This window comes from Acinonyx jubatus, chromosome A3, assembly GCF_027475565.1.
Source record: "Acinonyx jubatus isolate Ajub_Pintada_27869175 chromosome A3, VMU_Ajub_asm_v1.0, whole genome shotgun sequence".
Lineage (NCBI taxonomy): Eukaryota > Metazoa > Chordata > Mammalia > Carnivora > Felidae > Acinonyx > Acinonyx jubatus.
This window is the reverse complement of record NC_069388.1, coordinates 87,499,928-87,518,246: the sequence shown is the minus strand read 5'-3', so window position 1 is coordinate 87,518,246 and position 18,319 is coordinate 87,499,928. Positions and strand designations below refer to the sequence as shown.

Below are 18,319 nucleotides of genomic sequence, written 5' to 3'. Positions count from 1 at the left end.
CTTTCTTCACTGCAGTGTATTCTGAATTCCATATATGATATGTGACCGTCTGACGTATAGAGAGTGAGGATGTCGGTGTCATTTCTTAAATCAAATGCTAGTGAAGCTTAGTTATTTTCCTGTTTTTTTTTTTTTTTTTTTTTTTTTTTTTAAGATGAAAAGAAGTATAAGTACTGATGGATTGTGATGCATAGCCTTGGGGGTAGACCTCCTCTACTTTGGAGACCATCGTGTGGAACAGTTATGTGCCACACCTCTGTGGCACTGGTATGCCCATTAGTGTCAACGCTGACAGAAGTCAGTGATTCAGCGTGGCGCTCTTATCCCTATACTAGCTAAGCCTTAGAGTCCTTCTCAAGTGACCTAGGCCAGCCTTCACAAATAGATCATAGATGGCACAGGAGATAAAATGTGTTTGTTATTCTGGTTTTAAGACATTAAGTGTACCTGTGGAAGAGGTAGAATGTTCATATGTTTCATAGTTGGCATTTTTGGAAAGATCTCATCAGCGGTGTGTGTGTGGGTATTTAAGGTTTGTATGAGGGAGCTGTAGGGAGTTGGGGAGATCATGGCCTTCCATCTCGGCTTTAGTAATTTTTTTAAATCATCAATGACAACTTTCTTTTGGTTTACATATTCAAAGGAAAACTTAACAGTATTTTCATATAGTTTTAACTTGTGTTTAGGTGGGAGATGAAAACAAGTGTTTTTTTTTTTTAATTTTAATTTTTTTAGAGAGAGAGGGCACAAGTGAGCGAGGGGCAGGGAGAGGGAGAGAGACAGAAAAACAGACAGAAGTGGGGCTCCCCTGAAGTGGGGCACAAGCTCACCCGATGTGGGACTCGAACTTACAAACCATGAAATCATGACCTGAGCTGAAGTCACATGCTTAATGACTGAGCCACTCAGGTGCCCGGAAAACAGGTGTTTCTTTGCAGTGTATAAGGTTTGTTGTAATCCTCTTGTCTACAAAAGTCAGTTCATGATTGCAGTTTCCTGATGTATATGTGTTTACTTATGTGAGTCCTTTCTTTAGTTTTTGATATATGCTTGTCTTGTTGTACTGTTGGAACATTGGGCTTTTACTAAGGGGTTTACTACTTGAAAAGCCTTGGTAAAATTCTAGTGTGCTCACTACTACTACTTCTCTGATAGCTGTGTTCTTCTGTGCCCTGAAGAATGCTTCTTCCATGCAGCCAGCAGGATTAGCACATAGCCGAGCCGAACCCCAAAGCATTCAGCCTTTTTTCCTGCTCTGACCCTGTAACCTCTCCTTTGGTTGGCAGTGTGCTGGTGTTGACAGTTCTCCTGGTTCAGCCAAAGGTGAAAGATAATTGCTTGTGGAGTAGCGGCTGGGATTGTATGTGTTTTTGTAGCGAGCACCCCCACCCCCATCCTCAGGCAAAGCTTTGGATCTGGTGCACATTTCAAAGCATGTGTTAAACTTTATGTGATGCTGATTAAAATGGAGGGCTCCGGGGTGAATTGGCAGAGTCCCACAACTGCATCTGCCAAATGACATACAGAGAAATGTCTTGCTACAAATGGAAGGGCTGAATTCTATCTCAGCAGTATGCAAGCCTGCAAAAGGAAAGGTGACTCTGGGCATCTGTACGTACACAGCCTGTGGAGCATCCAGGATTCTTTAGCAACTCCTTTGTTCCTCTGGCATTTTAACGGGAAAGAAAGCCTGTTCATTTTCCTTCTCCTTTAAACAACAACAACAGCAAAACCCATATGGAAATAATAGTTTGCATCCCACTGTCCTTCAGTGTGCCATTCCCACTGAACATTTATTAAAAACCTAACTTGGACCGAAGACACAGAGATGGAAGACTTACTTACCTTCTGAAGCTAGATTTATGGGTCATTGGGATGAGATCTGTGAAGCTCATTCTTGAAGGAAATGTGCTTTTACAAAGCGGATACGTTTGTATCCTGAGCTTTTTAGGTTCAAGGTTTCTTGATTTCTAGATTTCTCTCTAAAAAGATGTATTTTTATCATAAGCATAGATCACCTCTTCCTCAAAGACAGCATAGACCACATTAGTATCTCAGGTCACATTTCCTTAGACATCTTGCCCTGCTTTTACGATAGGGTTAGGATAGATCATCCGTCAGTTCTCTAAAGGAATTCAGACATTTTTAAAGGCAATGTAAGGAATGTAGAGAAGTAGGAAGTATAAGCGGTTCGCATGTTATGGCAGGGGGAAGCAGGAGAAAGGTTGAAGAAGTTGGTGGAAAGAGGAGGGTGAGTAGAGAAAGATGAGCTAGCTTTTTAATCATGGGTAAACCAGAGGGAACAGATAAAAGTAATTACAAAATGTACAGTGGATATGAAATATTAATAAAAAGCGGCCACTATTATACTGATTTATGGATTTAAATAACGTCACCATACATTGATGTATTTCATCACACTCATTCCCTGTTGAAGAGAATGAAGAATTGTTTGATCTTTTACAGTATTCTTTTGTTTTTCAAAATGGCCCAAAGGGCGGCTTTGGGGACTCACTACAGGACTTTGTTATTACCTAGATTATACTTCCCCACTTGAGGTGGGGAAGGCATAGAAACTTCACAGGCAAAGAAAAGCACTATGTATAGCAGATCCTGGATTGGGAAAAACAAATACGTTTTACTGTTCAGAACTTGCTTTTATTAACTCGATGTTTAAAAAAAAAAAAAAGCAAACTTTAGACATATGGATATATTCAGTTTTCCAGGTGAGACCATCAGATCTGTTCTGCTTTCAAGTGTTCTCTATGATTTTATCATATTTCTTTGTTAAGTCAGATTTCTTCCTCTCCTCCCCCTACTTCTCCATCTTTACCCTTTTGAAATGAGGGTGGAGAATGTGCAGGGAACAGAAAGAGAAAATGCTGCCTGTTTGCCTACCATTTTGGAGTTTTTATTAAATTTCACGGAGTTCCTTCCTTGCCCTCTGGTATTAAAGCTCCAGTGTTCCAGTCATGAAGATTCTTATTTCTAAAGAGTATTTTTGACTATAAATTTCTGTTAAGAGTGGTTTGGGATGAGAGGTTGATCATCTGGTTTTCTTTCTTCTAGAGTCCTGGTTGGGTCAAAATAGGATTTGCCCTGAGGATATTAGTATTGACTTCATGCAAAAGAAGTTTGAAACCTAAGATTCCACTTAGTTTCCTCTCCTGGGCTTTTGTAGAATAGTTTGCACAGAGAGGAAAATGCAACTGGAAGGTTGTCAGGCCCTGAATCTTAGTGAATGCCATTTACTTCCCAGGACCATCTAGAGTTTCAAATGGGTCATTTACTGAATGGAAGCTTCACCTTATGTAAAGCAATCTTAATTGGTAAAGAATACTCTGACAAAAGAAGAGGATGATTCTCCCCCCTTCTTTGTGTAGTGAAAGTTGTAAAAGAGGGAAGAATAATAGAAAAGGACTTTGGAAGTGGGCAGTGATCATGTAGCATTCTCCTTATATAACACTTCACCTTACTAATTTATTTAGTGTGTGAAAGATTATCCTTGTTGAGTAACATCTCAAAATTTGAATACAGGTTTTTAAAAATGTCAAGATTAATGTCTTGATGTTTTATACTTCATTTATTATTTCAGTCAGCAAATGGCTGTTGAGTGTATTAAACATAAGTCAGTATAGTATATGTCAGTGCTATTTGCTATGGAGAGAAATCCAGCAGGGGGTGGGGAGTTTTAGCTGTTTATTTGAGGTTGGGTAAGGTGTCTAATCCTTGGGTGTTCTATGGCTAGATACTTACAAATTAATTATATTTTCAAGGTTTGTTGTCTTCTCACATCAGCTGAGTCTCATCATTTTGTTAGACCTTAGGGTATCTTTGGGTGGCAGCGCTTCATGCTTCTGCCTCCTCAGTAGCCCAGATTCTGACTATAAACAACTATTTATTAGGTAAATGGGCATAGAATTTTGTATCTGTCCCTGTTTTTTTTTTTTTTTAAAGGTTTTGTTTATTTTTGAGAGAGAGAGAGAGAGAGGGAGCAAGCAAGCACAAGCCAGAGAGGGGCAGAGAGAGAAGGGGACAGAGGATCCGAAGCAGGCTCTGCGCTGACAGCCTGACGTGGGGTGCGAACTCACAAACTGTGAGATCATGACCTGAGCCGAAGTCAGATGCTTAAACCTCTGAGCCACCCAGGCGCCCCTTGTCCCCATTTTTTATAGTAGTTCTAGTGCAGAGCCAAGTACAATAGCAGATCCCCAGATAAGAGTGTCTGATTTTTTCTTTTAAAGAAGCATTTGAAACTTCAAGATTAAAGAAGGTTTTATGCATTATAAATTTATATATTAAATCAAAAACAGATTTGGATGCTTTTCCTGTTTTTGTTGCAGTAGACAGCTTTGATGAGCTAACTTTAGCCAACCTGTCAGCCAGGTTGGTAGCACATTTGTGTTCTACTATTTCAGGGCTGGAAGGGTTCAGATTCTTCAGTCTTTTAGTTGACACTTGTAATTTTACTTATTTTACTCTATAATAGGGTTTTTGAGATGGATTTGTTGAATCCCTTGAAGTGTTTTCACATTTTGTCCCTGTGTATATGGGTGTGCACTTTGTCTTGGCTCACGGCTTTCATGGCCTCTCATGGTAGTTTCTGTGTCAGTCTGGGTTCAGTCAGGGGAGCAGAACCCCCAGCAGAGTGCTTACCCACTTCCCATAGTAGCGTTTGGCCACTCTCTTAAGCAGGGCTGTCGTCTTGGTGTCTGATGCTGGAGTTTGAAGTTGAATCGGAAGGTAGTCAGGAAGGGAAAGTGGATCTAGAATAAGGGAGAGCAAAGATGAGCCGGAACCCAGGAGGATGGACTGAAGCTTTTGGTACTTCTTACTGCCTCTGATGGTAATGATGTGAGTAAGCTGCAGGAGAAACTGGCGCCCTGCATCTTGGAGCTGAATACACACCTGGCCCAGGAGCAGCTGAAGGAGGTTCCAGGGGAAACTGGAATAACTGCAGGGCCGGCCACCACCCCATGCCAACAAGCTTCACTAGAAGATACGTGCCACAAGTGTGAGCTGCAAAACAGCTGATGCTTTCTTGCCACTCTCTAAATCTTGCACGGGAATGTCTTTTCTGCCTCCCCCTAACTGTGCGGGGATGGTGGGATGGTGGGAAATGTAGTTTGACCTAGGCAAGCTGACACATTACAACTATGTGTCTATGATTCCAGGATGATTAAGAACCATTACTCCATAGCAGGGGTTGGAACTGTAACCTGTGGGTAGTCCACCTGTTTTTGTAAGTAATGTTTAATTGGAACACAGCCATACTAGTTTGTTTTCCTGTTGTCTACTTCTGTGCTGCGAAGGCAAAGTTCACTAGTTGTAATAGGCACTATACGGCCTACAAAGCCTGAACGATTTACTTTTTGGCCCTTTTAGAGCAAGTTTACTGACCCTTAATCTGCAGGAGCTAAGAGAGTCTTTGGATCCCCAAAGATTCCTATCTAGAAACACTTTTCAGAAGCTCTAGAACATTGTGTTTATCCTTAGGAAGCCTTGCTAGTTTATGTTTTCTTCAAGCATTCCTGTTGAATTTTTGTTTTTCTTTTCCTATGCATTTTATTAAAAAGTTTTTTGTAATGTTTATTTTTGAGAGAGAAAGAGAGAGTGCGTGCACGCGCACGAGTTGGGAAGGGCAGAGTGAGAGAGAGACACAGAATCCGAAGCAGGCTCCAGGCTCTGAGCTGTTAGCATATAGCCCGACACGGGGCTCGAACCCATGAACTGTGAGATTGTGAGCCATCCAGGCTTTTCCTATATATTTTAAAGTTTTCTGAAATATTAACCTAAAATAGAGTAAAAGTTATTTATAATATATTATAGATTGACCTTTTTAGAACTCCATAAATTTCATTGCCCATTTAGCTTGGCTTTTCCTATAAGCTTTATAGCTAAGGATGTTGTGGGTTAATTTTTTTCTTTTAAATTTGGTTCCTCAGTTTATTGTTTGTTTTTTTTTTTTTAAGTTTATTTATTTATTTTGAGAGAGGGAGGGACAGAGCGAGAGAGGGAAAGAATCCTAAGCAGGTTCCGCACTGTCAGTGCAGCGCCCGATGCTGGGCTCTAACCCACGAACTGTGAGATTATGACCTGAGCCGAAATCAAGGGTCAGATGCTCAAACGACTGAGCCACCCAGGCGCTCCCCCCCTCAGTTTATTGTTAAACTTAAAGTGGATGTATTAGTTTCCTAGGACTGCTGTACATAGTACCACAAATAAGGTAGCTTAAAAAAACAACATTCATTCTTTCGTGGTTCTGGAGGCTAGAAGTCTGAAATCAAGGTGTAGGCAGGATTGATAGCTTCTGGGGGCCCAGAGAAAGAATCTATTTCACGCCTTTCTCCTAGCTTCTAGTAGTTGCCAGCAGTCCTTGGTGTTCCTGGCCTGTGGCAGCATAACTCCAATTTCTGCTTCCTTCATCACATGATATTCTCCCTGTGTATCTGTTTCCCCTCTCCTTTTCTTATAAGGACACCAGTCATATTGGATTAAAGCTCACGCTGGTGATCTCATCCTAAGTTGATAATGTCTGCAAAGACACGATTTCCAAATAAGATTACATTTACAGGTTCTGGAAGTCAGAACTTTCAGGTATCTTTTTCTGATTATGGGGGGGACACAATTTAACTGACTACAGTAGAATTTAAATTTAAGTTGACTGAGTGCCCAGCATGCCCTTCTTATCAACTTTCTATATTGTCATACCACAAGGAAAATGAGAAATGAGCTCTAAATGCCCCAGAAATCTTTAGCATAAAAAAATCTGTACTGTATAAAAAACGAATTAAAACTAAGTAGGTAAAATAGTCTCTATATTCAGAAACTCAGACTAATACTGTATGCACAGAGTTGCCAGCCTGATTAGGAAGACTGATCTGTGGTTGGTTATTAGTGTTTGTCAACAGGTTGTGCCTAACTGCAGTCAACAAGTCAATAGTAGTGACATTTTTTTTTTTTTAATGTGACCATTAAGTACAAGGAATTATATTAGATACTGCTAAAGGATTCAAAAGAAAAAATTCCTTGAGAACATTTTCAGGAAAGGTGAATTGACATGTTGTCATCTGATACTATAACTATTGAAGCAACTTGGGGATAAAGGAATAATTAGGCTAGTTTAATTTAGAAAATAAGACTGTCCTCTTTATTTCTTGTTCCATGGAAATGAGATAATTGGAATATGCCTACCCATGGGAATATGAAGAAAACCATCAGTCACTTGTTAATTATAATGTTGCTCTCCTTGGTTATCCTGTACTCAGGTGGTGCTTAAATGATGAAATGATGATTGATTATGAAGCATCTGTTTAGAGGTTTTGGAGTTATTGTTGACATTTTTTTGTGAAGTAGGTCAGTGTTTTTTCCTCTCTACCTTATAGGCTAGAAAAGTAAGTGCTGTGAGAAACAACAACTTCTTTGGGCTGGCTGGGCATGGAAACTTGATAAACTTGTTGAAACTGAAGGTTTAATTCCTGGACTTACTACCTCTGCTCTTCTGCTGTGAAGAATTCAAACTCATGTAGCAGAATGTCTTGGTAGAGTCAAGTCTGGAATGAGAAGTTCAGTAATATTCCAGTGGATGTGTCTTACAGATGTTTTGGGCAGTCTCCTTAATTGTCCCAGGAATCTCAGGGACACTTAAGCAGCACCTAGCCGTGTCCTTCATTTGTCTGTTACATCATGGACACAGGGGAAAGAAGGTAAACACTGTGCACATTTATAAATACCTAAAAGCTGAGGTGAGGTGATCTGATTTCAAGGGCAGGCAGTAGAACCTCTAGGGGAAATTAACATGCAAGTAAGGATCCTTTGCTACAGGACCAGACTACTAGGAAGGAACATTGATCCATCCATTCTCACCTGGTCTTTTCCTCTAACCTCACTCGAGTGCCAAGCAATTGAATGCTTTAGGATAGGAAACTTTAAGATGGTATTAAGATCATTAGGAATTCTAATCCTTCTACTGTGGAGTACCCACCTTTAAACAGAGTAGGTATTAAAAAAGCAGGCATTTCTCTAAAGAAGAGAAAAACTCATACAAAAAGGACTGTAAGTGAGACTACGATGAATGGAAAATGAAGTCCAGTCATTTTGAGAAATGAAGTTTTTGAGCCAATGTGTTTGGAGACATAGACTAGCCTAACTGGGTATTCAGATTGATGGGCCTAGGGGACATTCAGGATGCATTTACCTTTCAGAGATTGAATGTCGCAGCCAGGTATAACTTTTAGTTTTGGTAACTTAATCATGAAATAAAGCAATGTACCTTTCTGGCCAGCTGCTCTGGACTAAAATTCTTAGAGCTGGGAATTGGCATAATTAATATGAATGTGAATGTGAGCAGGCAGTGTATTTTGAAAGTTGAAAATGGGAACCATGAGTTTAGCTTTTTTTTTTTTTTTTTTTTTTTTTTTAACCTCAATTTACGTTTGGACCTAATGCATCACTTCAATGCTTTGGAGTCATTTTCTCATTGGTGAAATAGGGGTGGTTAGAGTTTATCTCCAATAGAGAGTGATGAGGTTAGTGCCATTAACCAAAATGATGTACAGCTTTGGCTAGTAAAAGATAGGAAAGCAAAGGATTCAAGAGTGAACCTATGAAACTGTTTTCTTACATTGGATAGGATAGTGATAAATGAGCTCAGTTATCATGATGGACATTAGTAGATGCTGTTGGTACTCTGTTTATATCCCTTCAGCTCTTATCATTTCAGTGTATGCTGACCAAACCTCCAGTTGCCAGCATCTGCATTTTTTTGCCTGAGGGCTTTCTTTGGATGCCAGAAATGGGGAATTAATGCCGCTTTTCTGCCCATCCTCCTGTCCTAGTGGCTCTCAATCAATAACTGATGGAAGATGGTTCGTAAATATCAGCTCCTTTGCCCATCAGGTGGGTGGGTGGTGGAGAATACTTCTGAGGTAAGCGTTCTATACTATTTCCGAGATCCCCCATGGAATTTTTAGTTGACCTAACTTACTTGATAACTTGCTTGATGCTCCTTAATGACTTCATTCTTTTTATTGTTTCACTTCCTCATGTCCCTACAAGTCCTTCTTGGGGTCCTCTCCCACATAAATTCCTCAGACTCACATCCTTTTCTCAGGTTCTCCTTCTAGGGGAACCGAAAATAAGAAAGTAGTCAATAGCAATGAAAAGTCTGGGTGGCTCAGTTGGTTGAACGTCTCTGACTATTGATTTCGGCTCAGGTCATGATCCCAGTGTCATGGGATTGAGTTCCACGTGGGCATGGAGGCTGTTTAAGATTCTTCCTCCTTCTCTCTCTCTTTCTCTTTCTTTCTCTCTCTCTCTCTCTCTCTCTCTCTCTCTCTTTTCTCTCTCCCTCCCCCCCCTCACTCCCTCTGCCCCTCTCCTCTGCTTATGCTGTCTCTAAGATGAAAGAAAGAAAGAAAAAAAGAAAGAGAAAGAAAAGTCTGGACTCTATTTCTATACATACTGAGCAATAAATGTGAGTTTTTAGTGGATCCAAGATGAAGCACACATACATAGCCACTTAACTCCAGCTTCTGTTAAACTTATTCCCCATCCCCTTCTCTCACCTGTAGGATGATTTGGATGGATGATTTCCTTGGGGAGAAATGTCCTTTGTCAGTATCTTTTGGTGATTTTTTTTTTTTTTTCTGGGATGATCAAATTACTTACTCCAAGTAGGAACTTCGGGAATCCTTCTTGCCTGTCCTCATTTTAAGGAGTCTAAGTGGGAAAAAGAGATTGGTGATCTCATTGGTACACTCTCATTACTTAATTCCTCATTTTCAGGATGATTCTTATCTTCTCACTAGTGACACTTCTCAAGTTGAGACCTTCTGTTTTATGTTTTCTGTAAAATAAATTCGTAGCCTTTTGCTGTTGTGAGGAAGGATAGTGCTTATTAGAAAGGAGAATCCGAGGTCTGATTGCTTTGTAAGCAGACTCTCAGCTAAGCCCCTTCAGTCTGCGTTTTCTACCTTCCCTTCCAGTTGCCTCGTTCTGCCAGTGTGATGCAGGTGAGGCTGCCACTTGGCTTTTCCTACTCCTTGCTTTGTCTGGTTACCAACTGGGCCCTCTGCTTTCCCGTTTCCATCATTTTGTTGCTATTGGTTCTTCTGTAGTCTTTAATATTGTGGGTTTATGCCTTTTTTAAAAAGGCCGTTTGGTTTTTATTTAAGTGGAGCTTTAAGGAGGGAGTTCAGCTCAGTGCACATGCTCAGTCTGCCATCTTTAACTTGAAATCATGTGAGTTAGTTTTCACCAAAGAAAACATAGTAATAAAAGAAGCTTGGCTATCGTGTTCTGACTTCCCATCTCTCTTCCTGGTCTAACTGGCATTTAACCTAATTTTCCCGCCTTCCCGTTTCCACCTGGCATTTGTCTGCTCACATTGTTCCGTGGCACAGCATTATCATCAGAACAAAATCTAAACGTCCCAGGTGGTCATTTGAATCTTGCTAGTTTGGCTCAAACCTACTTTTCCAGTGTCATCTCCAAAGCAGTCTTCTCCAAGACCCTTGTCAGATTAGTCTACCCAGTCATCCAGACATACCCTGTATGGTCTTTTTTTTTCACATAAAAAAAAAAAAAAAAAATGGCGGCTGTACAGCCAAAGGTATTGAATAAAATGGTAGGTTGTGCATAGTGTCCTAATAAGTTAACAATTTATATATTTTTGAGCATCTGAGAAAAAACATTTCAAACAATTATTTCTTTTCAGAGTATTCATAAAATACTGTTGAGTAAGAGAAACATAAAAGTGAAAGTTGAACTTAACGGTCAAAGAAGATCTTAACGATTTTAGTGTGCAGGGGTATGTATTCTCAATTTGTGTCGGATATTTGTGCTGAATGTCATCATGTGGGAGTATAAGTACTATTTATGTGTCTTGTGCAGGACCTCTTCTTTTATAGTGGGAAGAAATAAGAACATAGCTTATTTATTGTTGCTTATTTGAGAAGTTCGAAGTCTTTGAACATAAATAATTAAGGAAGTTTGGTTAATTTTATTGATGGGTAAATGAAGAATTCACATTCTTGCCTATGGTGACACCAAAGTTTCAAAGCAGAACACTAATCCTTCATTTCTGAAGCCTGGACTTTTCCAGATACTACTCCTTGACAAAAAAATCTGTGTCTTCTATATAACTTGTTTTGCTTTAAGGAAATATGTATTGAAAATAGTAATTTTTCTCTAAGAGATTATCTTTCACCTACCACCCACAGCATTGACTGGTTTATTCTGTCTTAAACTGTATTAACTCAGTGAATTTTGTGTACGGCATCTTTGTTAAATTACAGAATTCTGTGGGTGGTTTTCTATCATGACTCTTTTGCCTCTTAAACTTAGAAGGACTGCACCTACCTAAGGAAATGCACTTTCCAAAACCCCAGACTTCATGTGTGATGGAACTTAAAAGAAAAACCCTTGGCTGAGCTTGAATGCTGAGAACCAGCTAAATGGTTTTCTCTGTCTGGAGAAAATTGGAAAAAGGGAATTATTAAGCCCAGCAAATGTAGTTGTTGATGGAAATGCTGACAGACTGGTTCTGCTTGGTGCCACTGTTGTGAAAAGTCAATCAATATTAAATATATTATAAGAGCTGCTGCTTATGTACAAGTTGTGTCTGGTAGACCTTCTCACAGATAAATAAACCCCTTCAAAAAATGTTAAGTGATTTCCATAAAAAACATTTATTTTGTTCTCCTTCTTAAGCCAAATTCTTGTTGTTTATGGCTTCCTGTGCCCAACAGTTCCTGATTTTCTGAAAAAGCAAAACATGTCCTGTGTGGATTAAGCTGCTGAAATGCCTTTCAGGCATTGTTTATGAGTCTGCGCTCTTTATTTTCAGAGAGAAAGCGAATACTTTAATGTCTTCCATATTCCATAAATCTGTCCCATGCTACGATTCAAAGCTGTGTGTGTTTTTGTTAGAAGGTACTTCTGGTTGTACTTAGGGAAGAAAAGCTGCCTAAGAATGTTAGTGAGTATTTGGGTGGTGGTGGCAGACTCCCCTAAAGGGGATTTGTCCTGGTTGAAAATGCTGTTGGTGTTCTAGCTCAAGAAAGTAGTCACCAAAGGTGCTGTTTGTTATAGTTAGGAGTAGTCTAGTTGCTCTTCGATCGCTTTGTACCAGTGAGTTTCCTGTTTGGCTCATCCTTTGGGACCAGTTTTCCCTCCAGGCAAGCTTGTTGATTTACCACTTCTGACTCCCCTGCTAAGTAGCACACCGAGTGTGCCTGCCTAGTGGTCTCAGTAGAGGGAAATTGGACTTTGCTTGACACAAAATGAGGTTGTCTATCTCTGGAGACTGAGCAAAAAATAACTTCAGTTGGAGATCAGAGATTACTTTTTTTCTATTTGATGTTTTATTTTGAAAAATTGCACACGTTACAGAAAAGTTAACACCAATGTTTACCCGCCACCTAGATTCTACAGTTAACATTCTATGATACTTGCTTTATTGTATTTTTCTCCATCTGTCATCCATCAACCCATCACATCCTTTTTATGCTTTTCAAAGTAAGTTTGAAACATCAGTACACTTCATCTCTAAATACTTTAGCATGCATGACATTAGTTAGAGTTTAATATTGGATTATTTTTTCTTTTGAGGTAAAGTTCAAATATGATGATATGTACAAATCCAAGTGAGTTTTTATCAAATGTATACACCTGTTTGAGTTAAACACGTGTCAAGACGTAGAACAGTACTGTCACCGCAGAAATTCTGTCTTGCTCCTTTCCACTCAGTCTGGTGCCTTCCCTCCCCAGAGGCAACCATTTTTTTCTACTGTACATTAGCTTTGCCTGTTATAGAACTTCATATGAATTGAATCATATGGTAAGGCTTCTTTTACTCAGCACAGTGATTTTGGGATTCATCTATATTGTTACATGTTTCAGTAGCTCATTCCTTTTCATTACTGAATTTTGTTCTCTTACATGAATTTACAGAGTTTGTTTATTCATTCTTCTATTGATGGACACTTGAGACATTTCACTTTTCATCTACTATGAATAAAACCACTGTAAACATCCTTGTATAAGTCTTTTTATGGACGTCTGTTTCATGTCTCTTAGGTAAATATACCTGGAGTAGATTTCAGGGTCAGAATTTTATGAAATACTGCCCAACCTTTTTGTAAAGTGGTCATACCATTTGATATTCCTGCTATTAATATATGAAAGTTGCAATTGCTCTACCTCCTTGCCAACATTAGTTGTTCTCAGTCTTTTTAATTTTAGTCATTTTGGTGGGTATGTAACGGTGTCTCATTATGGTCAACGTTAATTTTTGGCTTAGTGTGGGAAATGAAGAGTAAGAGATGGAAGGGACATCAAAACAAATAGTAGTAGCCCAGATAGTGAATTTTCTGTCTTGTTGGATGTAGATGAAGTGAGTGAAGAAAACACAAAGAAAAATAAGACAGAGAGGTGGAGTCAGAAGACAAGCGATGAGGGGGCTATGCCCTGAGGGATTCCAGGGCTGAAGTCACATCAGATATTTGGCAAGGAGAAGAATAGTAGTTGGCATAGAGAGTTAAATTTAGTTGACTTTTTTCCAGCATGAAAACGTTTTTATTATTGTGGTATCTATGGGAGGCATTAATAGTCATTATTTAAACATTTCATGTACTACATAAAGGTGTATATAAATAGGCATGTATTATTTAAAGATCCCAAAGCTCACAGATAATCTTTCAATGAAAAGATTTTAGATTTTTATCTGTGGATAAATGAAAGTCATTTATGTATATATGCATGTGAGCATTACATATTTGCAAAAATGGTCTTGAGCCATACATATAAACCATAGCCTTTTCGTTCATATCTAAGACATAGTTAATGTCCCAGAGTATAAATATACCAAATCATTTTTAGTAGTGTATTATATAAATAACATATTTTAGCCATTCCTCTATCTCTGGATATTAGGTTGTTTGTAATATTTTTTGAGTCCTTTTTGTGTGTAAAGCTCTATGCTAGGCACTGGGGTCATTCAAAGATGAAAAAGATGGAGTTCTGCCTGTAGGCACTCATAATCCAGTGAAACTGAATCAGATGCTGAAAGCTTTCAAAGTTAAGTATTTTTCTTTGCAGAATGTGCAGAGTGTGTGGTGGTTTGTGCAAAAACTCTGTCAGACTTCTAGGACTCTTTTGCTGGTCCCTCGTTTGTCAGTATACCCGGGCAGCGAGATTTGCCAAATTTTGATAGAGTTTGGTATTCTAAGAAGTATGGTAAACTAGTTGCACTTGGGAATAGAAACCTGTTCCTGTGGTTTTCAGTTGCTGTTCCACAGAACCCTAGAACTGCATGAGAACTTTATGGGGGGTTCATTGGAAGAATCATTTTCACAGGGCTGTGTCTCTTCCAGTGTTTACAATGGGATTTGAAGATCTACTTTATAAAACAATGCCATGGAATAGACTCATGGTCTTTCTATTTCATATGGAATCAAGATAGATTTCTTCCTTATAGTTTCCCCCTTAGTTACATTTGGAAAATCAGAGGCAAATCATTTCATATATTAATAGATGGTTACTTTTTCACCAATGACTTGAATCTTTTTAGATTATCAAATGAGTGAATGGTTGGTGTTCTCCTGTGCTTTCTCCTCATCTCTTATGGTTACCCAGTGGTTTGTTTGCATTCTAGCTCCTCGTCTCTCCGTTTCAGAGTTACTCTAGAACATACTCTAGAATTACTTCCAAGAAGCTTCTTACTGAGTTTTCTTACTTACCGACAGGATAGTAAATGAGGTGGAGAATATAATATAAAGAGGAACACAATAAAATATGTCTGGGAGTTTGTACACTTTTGATCTTACTACTGTCTGAATTTTGTCTGACTTAAATTGTGATCTTCAACCCTGGGGATCTTGTTTCTTGGATGGAATAAATAATAAGTCAGTCTATCCATTTGTGGAAAGAGCTGAAGGTTGGAGCCATTGTGTTTCTTACCCAGCTGGGAAGGATACTGTTTTCAAGTGTTATTTCCATTGTGTTTAATACGGCTCAGGGGCCTGTTTCCAGCACCTTTTTTATTTGGCCATGTGTTTTGCCCAGTTCATGGTGTGAAAGGGAACTCTGGTCAGGACTTTAGCTACAGGAATTAACCAGGCACTGTGACTAGCAAGATTAAAAGCCTTCTCAGACAGATTGCATTAGTTCTTTTTTTCAGCTGCTCTGGTTAGAAATAACTTTATGAACTGAAATTAGGCCGTTCTATTTCATGGGTAGTGGAGAAAAGGACTAGAAGAGTTTTTATTTTATATGGAATGTATGGCTGCTCTGGCAGCGAAAATATTTTCAGTTATTAATATTGTGTTTAACAACTTAATGCCACAATATTGTCGTGAATGGTGTCTGTTAGGAAATCCATGAACATGTGTTCAGGGGAATCCCCTTTCTTACCAAACTGTACTGCCATCTATTTTTTCTAAACTCTGGAGGCATGGAGCTAGTTTTTCATGATTGGAACTTGCATGGCAGACATCTTACACACTTAGTTAAATCTATAGATTTGACTTATGCATAACCCCTCTGCCTTTGACAAATGCTTTTATTTGCTACTGAATAGATTATTCTCTGTGTACACATGTATTGGAACTTCTTGTCAAGAGATTCTTGTTGAGATTCATTCACTCAACAGTAGTTGAAAGCCTATATTATGTCAGGTTTTGTCCTTGGAATTCAAAGAATGATAAGATCTAGTACTTGCCTTGAAGAGGCTCAGAACCTAATAAGCATTATAGCCTAATCAGTAATTACAGTATGATCCTGTGGTAGAAGGGTGCATATAGGGTTTTATTGCTCAAAGAGGCATATACATCATACTAAAATAAGTTTTGAGGGTGAATATGAGTTGGCTAGATGAATGAGGGTGAAATCCTGTTCTAGGCAGAGAGAATATTCTGTTTTGGGGGTTGAAGGTTTGTATTCAGAGAACTACTGTAGTTCATTGAGGCCTGAGTGAAGGAATATTTCTGGAAATGCATTGACAGATGAGAACAAAGAGGAATGCTAAAAGCAAATCATGATGGATTTTATATAGTAAATTAAAGGAATTGGAATTTTAATTCTATAGCTAATATTAAGGTGTTAAGGAAGGCATTGACTTTTCAGAGTTGTATATGTAAAAAACCCCCTTGATCGGGGCACCTAGTTGGTTCAGTAGGTAGAGCATGTGACTCTTGATCTAGGAATTGTGAGTTCAAGTCCCACGTTGGGCATGGAGACTACTAAAAAAATGAAATAAAAAATAACCCCCCACTGACAGCAAACAGAATATGTTAAAGGATGACCAGCCTGGAAACAGGGTGCTGACACAGAAAATCGATAAACTCAAAGCTAAAGATGAAAAACCATGGCTTTTTTCATTGTTCATTTCTCTCCTTTTTTCTCTGTAATGGCTTGGTCTAAGACTGTTGGGATGAAAGGGAGAGGGAATAAGGATGGTATTTGGAAAGGATCAACAGTAATGACTAAGATTTGAGTGCTTATTTGTCAGCTGCTGGTCTAATAAACCCTTTACATGAATTATCTTTTTTTTTTCTTTATAACATCTTGGGGCTGTACTGTATTATTCCTATTTCACAAATGAGGAGACAGAGGCAGAGAGACATCACAGAACTTACTTGCCCAAGGCCAAATGGCTAATTAGTGCCAGAGCCAGGGTTTGAACCTAGGCAGCCATGCTGCAGAGCACATGATCAAAAAAATTTTTTGAAGTCATTTCAGATTTAAGAAAAAGTTGCAGAAGTGGTACAAACCAGTCCACATACATACACTTTATCCAGATTGCCCAAGTGTTAACATTGTACCATATTGGCTTCATCCTTCTCTCTGTACATCTAATTGCTTATACCTATTATTAATTTTTTCAATTGATTTTAGGGTTAGCTGCAGATATAATGCCCCCTTTAAAAAAATGCATTCTCTTATATAATCACATTATCAAACTCAGGAAATTAATGTTCATATTATCCAATTTATAAACCTTGTTCATATTTTCTAAAAAAAAAAAAAAAAAATTGTTCTGGTCCAGGATCCAATCCCAGATCACTGTTTGGATTTTGTGCTCTTAATTTCCATTCTGTGCAGGCTTCCTGTGGGCTGGTCCTATGGCAGGCTACCAGAATCATTGTCTTCAGCTAAACATTGGTTATATTTTATTTTATTTTTTTGAAATCTGTTGCTATGTCTGTCAGTTTCAATGATTTAATAATTTCAAAGTTTCTTTTTTCTCTCTTTTTCAGGAATTTTTATCCAATTATAATTGTACACTTTTTTCTGTTACTTCCTCCCAATTCATTTTATAATACTATCAGTGGAGTCCCAGAAAATCACCAGTTTTTAATATTAGAAAAGTGTTACCCTTTCTCCCAAACTTCTTTCTTCTCTCATTGAAAATACACTTCCAAAAACATAATCTGGTCAGATTGCAACTAAGAGACCCACATTTCCTTTGTTTACCTTAAAGGAATTTTTAAAAATGTTTATTTATTTTTGAGAGAGAAAGAGAGAGGCAGAGAGAAAGGGGGACACAGAATCTGAGGCAGGCTCCAGGCTCTGAGCTGTCAGCATAGAGCCTGATGGACAAGGGGCTTGAACTCAGGAACCTGGAGATCATGAGCTGCGGCGAAGTTGGATGCCTAACTGACTGAGCCACCCAGGGGCCCCAAGGAATTTTTTTTTTTAAACTGGAGTTCTTAATTGTGGCCCATGTTCTCTATATAGGTCCAAGAGGTCCATTAACCCTCTGAAATTAAATGCAATATGATGTGTATTTACATATATTTCTGGAGGGAGAGTCCATACCTTTCGTTAGGGTTTCAAGATTGATAGCACAGAATAATTTTAGGAATTACGCTGTTAGTTTGTTAACTTCTAGAGGAGAGAGAATGTATCTTGAAACATTTTTTTGTGTGCCTTCGGAAATCCTGGTAGGCAATAAAACAGTAAGTCCAAGCAAATTTTAATCAAATGCACTTATTGAAAATTTCCATTGCACACCAATCTGTTGTAGGCACATGTTAAGTATACCCATGTTCCTAATTTAAATAGACTCCTATCGTGTATGTTTTAGCTATTAGTCTGCTTCAGTTCCTTAATAAGCACCCCTTTCTCCTCCCCACTGCCATCTCCTTCAGGGAACCAGTGCCAGTCCAACCACGCTGTTTCACTACTGGGCAGTGAAATCAGATCATACACCAGTGGTAGCAGCACATATAGCCATTGAAACAGAAATTGGTAGTCATGTTACAAATGTTCAGCAACGCCACACATTTCATGACCAGCTTTGCAAAAAAAGTTGAAA

The 18,319-nt window shown here is 38.7% G+C and overlaps 1 protein-coding gene across 9 annotated transcripts in view; it reads left to right on the top strand.

The window, feature by feature from the left end:
• The window catches only part of EXOC6B (exocyst complex component 6B), a 603,982-nt gene that overhangs the window by 134,830 nt on the left and 450,833 nt on the right, over positions 1-18,319 (top strand). The window lies entirely within an intron of this gene.